The sequence below is a fragment of the Pseudochaenichthys georgianus genome, chromosome 1, assembly GCF_902827115.2.
Source record: "Pseudochaenichthys georgianus chromosome 1, fPseGeo1.2, whole genome shotgun sequence".
Lineage (NCBI taxonomy): Eukaryota > Metazoa > Chordata > Actinopteri > Perciformes > Channichthyidae > Pseudochaenichthys > Pseudochaenichthys georgianus.
The window spans coordinates 4,013,268-4,019,673 of NC_047503.1; positions in this window are offsets into that span (position 1 = coordinate 4,013,268).

Consider the following 6,406-nt stretch of genomic DNA (forward strand, 5'->3'; position numbering starts at 1 on the left):
CACATTCTAGAATTTTCATTCAACATTCTAGAATTTTCGTATTCAACATTCTAGAATTTTCATTCAACATTCTAGAATTTTCATTCAACATTCCAGAATTCGTATTCAACATTCTAGAATTTTCGTATTCAACATTCTAGAATTTTCATTCAACATTCTAGAATTTTCATTCAACATTCTAGAATTTTCGTTTTCAACATTCTAGAATTTTCATTTTCAACATTCTAGAATTTTCATTCAACATTCTAGAATTTTCATTCAACATTCCAGAATTTTCATATTCAACATTCTAGAATTTTCATTCAACATTCTAGAATTCGTATTCAACATTCTAGAATTGTCATTCAACATTCTAGAATTTTCATTCAACATTCTAGAATTCATATTCAACATTCTAGAATTTTCATTCAACATTCTAGAATTCGTATTCAACATTCTAGAATTTTCATTCAACATTCTAGAATTCATATTCAACATTCTAGAATTTTCATTCAACATTCTAGAATTCGTATTCAACATTCTAGAATTTTCATTCAACATTCTAGAATTCATATTCAACATTCTAGAATTTTCGTATTCAACATTCTAGAATTGTCATTTCAAATTCTAGAATTCGTATTCAACATTCTAGAATTGTCATTTCAAATTCTAGAATTCGTATTCAACATTCTAGAATTCGTATTCAACATTCTAGAATTTTCATTCAACATTCTAGAATTTTCATTCAACATTCTAGAATTCGTATTCAACATTCTAGAATTTTCATTCAACATTCTAGAATTTTCGTATTCAACATTCTAGAATTTTCATTCAACATTCTAGAATTTTCATTCAACATTCTAGAATTTTCGTTTTCAACATTCTAGAATTTTCATTCAACATTCTAGAATTTTCATTCAACATTCCAGAATTTTCGTATTCAACATTCTAGAATTTTCATTCAACATTCTAGAATTTTCATATTCAACATTCTAGAATTTTCATTCAACATTCTAGAATTCGTATTCAACATTCTAGAATTGTCATTCAACATTCTAGAATTTTCATTCAACATTCTAGAATTCGTATTCAACATTCTAGAATTTTCATTCAACATTCTAGAATTCATATTCAACATTCTAGAATTTTCATTCAACATTCTAGAATTCGTATTCAACATTCTAGAATTTTCATTCAACATTCTAGAATTCATATTCAACATTCTAGAATTTTCGTATTCAACATTCTAGAATTGTCATTTCAAATTCTAGAATTCGTATTCAACATTCTAGAATTCGTATTCAACATTCTAGAATTTTCATTCAACATTCTAGAATTTTCATTCAACATTCTAGAATTCGTATTCAACATTCTAGAATTTTCATTCAACATTCTAGAATTTTCGTATTCAACATTCTAGAATTTTCATTCAACATTCTAGAATTTTCGTATTCAACATTCTAGAATTTTCATTCAACATTCTAGAATTTTCATTCAACATTCTAGAATTTTCGTTTTCAACATTCTAGAATTTTCATTCAACATTCTAGAATTTTCATTCAACATTCCAGAATTCGTATTCAACATTCTAGAATTTTCATTCAACATTCTAGAATTTTCATTCAACATTCTAGAATTTTCGTTTTCAACATTCTAGAATTTTCATTCAACATTCTAGAATTTTCATTCAACATTCCAGAATTCGTATTCAACATTCTAGAATTTTCGTATTCAACATTCTAGAATTTTCATTCAACATTCTAGAATTTTCGTATTAAACATTCTAGAATTTTCATTCAACATTCTAGAATTTTCGTATTCAACATTTTAGAATTTTCATTCAACATTCTAGAATTTTCATTCAACATTCTAGAATTTTCGTATTCATGTAGCTGCCCTCGGCAATAATCACAGCAGAGGACGGATGTAGTTTCTTTAATGGTCTTTCAATCATCGTGAAAACTAAAATATATACAGACATAGAACAAGTACAAATCATTGATTAAATCACAAATATATATTCACGGATCAAACAAACACTTGTAATACAGTCCCTGTAACGTACCTCGCTCCGCTCACCGAGGGTGCAATATGTGCGACGTCAGGCATGGCAGTCCTTATCTTAATATATCACTTGGCACTATGAACAGTTGAGCCAAGGAACAACACACAGTTTCAATTAAAACCTATACAAACCGATTATATAACACAATGTTCGTGGCAATTCAGTAACTTACATGTATGTTTGAGAGGTCCGTAGCACAGGCTAGACCTCGTTGCCTGGCAACAGTTTAAATCAGTTATGATTCCGGGGTTCGCAGCGTCACACCCATACCTACGCCCGCCCCTAACCATGCATATTAAAATAATGTAGCGGTCAGTTACACTCCCACCATATCCTGTCCTGATGAACAAACTTAACTAGGTAAACAAACTGGGTGAATCATACAGGATTTCTAAACCGTCAAAAAACAAAACACACTTAAAGGTATGGTGGTTCACACACAAATAAGCTTTGTCGCCTTAGCAAACATGTTTACTAGTATGTCTGATGCAAGTGTATTTTAGCCAATTATTCACCTTCAATGAGTAAAACTAGCTTCTAAATGGGACGTTCTATGATTGAGGGTTTGGAGGTGTAATCTTGTTTCTTTGTTGATTTCCGATCTCCAACTTGCACCTTGACTCGACGAACCAAACCATCGGTCCCTTCAGTTGTCTCGACCACTCGCCCTAGCTGCCACTGATTCCTTGGAAGCATGTCTTCTTTGATAATGACTGTCGTTAACCTTCAGGTTGCGCCGGGGTATGTGCCACTTTTGTCTTAAGGTGTTGCAGCCGGATAGTCGCCGGCTTCTTATTGTTTGGTAGTGATGGTGGACTAATGTCCTTGAAAGGAAGAGGCATCTCGTTGTGTCCGTCTTCCTTCTGCCTAATGTTGTCACTAAGGAGTTGCATGAAGCGAACATCATCTTGGGACACATACTTGTCTTCGTAGCATTTTTCATTGAAGTCTGATTCCAAAACTTTCAGCACGTCGGTGGCTGATGGTGTTGGCATCTCTTTCACTGTGACTCGATGTACGAAGCTTTAGTGTCCCTGTCTATCCAAATGGGGATTGGCTGAGCCAATGATGCTCCATCCAAGCACGGTTCTTTGTGCGAAAGGTTCGTTTTCGCCTCCTGTGACAACTTCCAAGGGGGCCAACGCTGATGGGCAGTCATAACCAATTAGCAATCCTACCTCGCAGTCTTGAAGTGGTGGTAGCTTGTTTGCTAAGTGTTTGAGATGAGGCCATTGGAGTGCTGTTCTTTTAGTGGGGATATGAGATCTTTCAACTGGTATGAAGTCTCGTGTGTAGGTCTGCTGTAGTTTGACATAGGCTTTAGAGTTGAGTCCCCGAACTTGAAGACCACTGGCAGTCTTACTTGCAATGACTGTGTTAGCCGCTGTCATTGTACTGAGTTTCAGCTGCACTGGTTGAGTGTCCACGTCTAGTTCAGTAACTACATCTTCCAAAATGAAGGTTGAATCACTTTGTGTGTCCAGTAGGGCATAAGTGAGAATTTCTCTATCTGGATCCATTGTTGACGACACCAGAACTGGAACAATGCTAGAGGTGGCAGAAGTATGCTGTGTCAGTGCATGGGACATCACTTTGTGGATCTCCTTACTAGTATGTTCTCCCGTGGCAGCAGAATATTTGCCTGATGTCTCTGCAGGTCTTTTGTCTGTTTCTATGTGTAAGCAGGTTGGGTGACGTCGACTGCATGTGCTGCAGGTGTGTCGCCTTTTGCAGTCTTTGGAAATGTGCCCTTTTCCTAGGCACCCGAAGCAAAGGTTATTTTCGTGAATCAAAGTTTTCTTCTCGTCTGTAGTCTTTGCTGTAAAGGTTGGGCACCTTGCAATACCATGTGTTTCATCCTTACAAACTAAACAAGGTGGCCATGGTTTTGAGTTTGAAGTTACAAATGTCTCTGAAGTGGGTTCATTCATTTCAGTACTGGTGTTGAGTGCTTTCGTTCTCCTGAGAAACCTCTCATCTGTGGTCGTGGTGTTTTTCATCAGGAGGGGGAATACAATGGGATTACAAGCTATTCTAGCTTCCTTTTGTGTAAACTCTGTAAAACGTGCAAAACTTGGATAGTCTCCAAATTTGTCTAACTCTTCCACAAGAATCCGACTCCACCTGTGAACCATCCACTCAGGCAGTTTTTGGAGAAGCTTGTGATTTTCCTCGCAATCATTTAGGATGGACAGGCCCTTTACATGGGGAATAGCTTCAACACAACCTTGAAGGAAATCTGCAAACTCTCTGAGTGCTATGGGGTCGTTTAAATCTATCTTGGGCCACTTCATGAGCTTGTCTCTGAAAGCCTTTTGGACAATAAAGGGGTTTCCATATCTATCTTGCAAGACTGCCCAGGCACTGTGATATGCATCTTCTGAGTTTCTGTAGAAAAATCCTTCTACAGCCTTGCGCGCCTCCCCTGCGAGGTAACTCTCTAGATAGAGCATCTTTTCACCAACTGGGAGGGGCTTATTTCCAATGAGGGCCATGACGGACATCTTCCAGTCTATGAACTTCAAAGGATCGCCAGTAAACGTTGTTGGTTCTGGGACAGGTAGACGATTCAGAGCAAAAGAGCTTGCAATTGCCTGGGTTAGGCTGACTTCTTCCTGAGACGTTGGCGCTTCAGGCGGTGCAGGATGAAGCCGGAATGGCTTTGCTTGTGGATTTAGTGGGGGGGGGGGGGGGGTTTGTGGTTGGTATTTCGGCCACAATGTTGAGATGTGTGGTCGACCTCTTCTTCACAACTTTCAAACCCATCAAAATGTCTGTACGCTCTCACTCGAGCTGCTGCTACTTTTACTTCATTATCTACATGTAGCTGTTGTAACCTTGTTTTTTCCTCTTCTAGCTTTAACTTCATTTCAGCCTCCTTCTGTTTGATTTCTGCCAGCATTTGTGTTTCCTTGAGTTTCCATTCACTCTCCAGTTTATCGATTCTTGCTTGTTGGCCATGTAAACTTCGTGTAGCTTTTGCCTGTTCTTGTTTGGCTGCAAGGTCTGCTTCTGCATCTGCACGTTTACTAGAGGAGCTGGAGGTGATACTTGGTTCTCGTGATGACTCTGAGATTACAGTTTCTGTGTTCGTGTTTCCAAAGACAGAGCCATACTCATTCTTATTTAGCGCCGCCCTCACTCTCTCCTTCTCAAGTTGGTAGTTGAAAACTTCATCTATATTCTCTTGCCTTTTACTGAGTAATTTACGAATCTCAGCTGTAAGAGTGACACATGCATCCATTTTCTCTGCAATATCTGGAGTAGTGGTATGGTTGCGTCGAATGGGCTCATAATGTTGCTGTACTATGACATATTTGGATTCTGTGTCCTCTGTGCGTCTATTTAGGTCTTCAGCTGAGCAGAAATCTTTCAGTCTTAGTCTAACCTCTCTTGCTGTCTGCTTCCAAGAGTCGTAGGCTTTATTGAATGCCTTTTCGTTTTTCTTAGCTTCATTTTCTTGCAACTCTAGGGCTTTTTGTGTTAGACTTTGTTCACGAGAGCTGGACCTGACTTGTGTCTCTGGGGGGTTGTCTGTTTCTTTAGCAGGTAGTGACATTTTGTTGCCCTTTTTCCTCTGTTTGTGCTTTAACTATAGTCTTACAGTGTTTTATGTCTAAACTCAATTTAAATGAATGGTGACTTTAACTTTACCTTTAACTATATACCACTCACATCAGACATTTACACTTGGACACGCTAAGATGAGCAAAACATGAATGATACAAAATGTCACAAACAATAGTACTGCTAATGCTCTACAGTCAGACAATATTTACCCTTTAAACATTATTACATGTTCGGGAATTAAGTTCTCATGAAATGACATAGATGGTTAAGGGCCCTCTTTAACTATATAGCTCTCTGCTTTACAACTGTATTTTTTGCACGATATGATATGGCTGTTCTTGAGCTCATTAATTGTGCATACAATGAATTAGCTTAGCAGACAGCTTTAAATCGATTTACCACCTTAACATTGACTATTTTCTTATATTTATTATTGGCTTTAACTTTTAGTCAGCCAATGTCTCCTACTGCAGCATTGGCCTCCGTACGTTGACGTATTCAACATTCTAGAATTTTCATTCAACATTCTAGAATTTTCGTATTCAACATTCTAGAATTTTCGTATTCAACATTCTAGAATTTTCGTATTCAACATTCTAGAATTTTCATATTCAACATTCTAGAATTTTCATTCAACATTCTAGAATTTTCATTCAACATTCTAAAATTGTCATTTCAAATTCTAGAATTTTCATTCAACATTCTAGAATTGTCATTTCAAATTCTAGAATTTTCATTCAACATTCTAGAATTTTCATTCAACATTCTAGAATTCATATTCAACATTCTAGA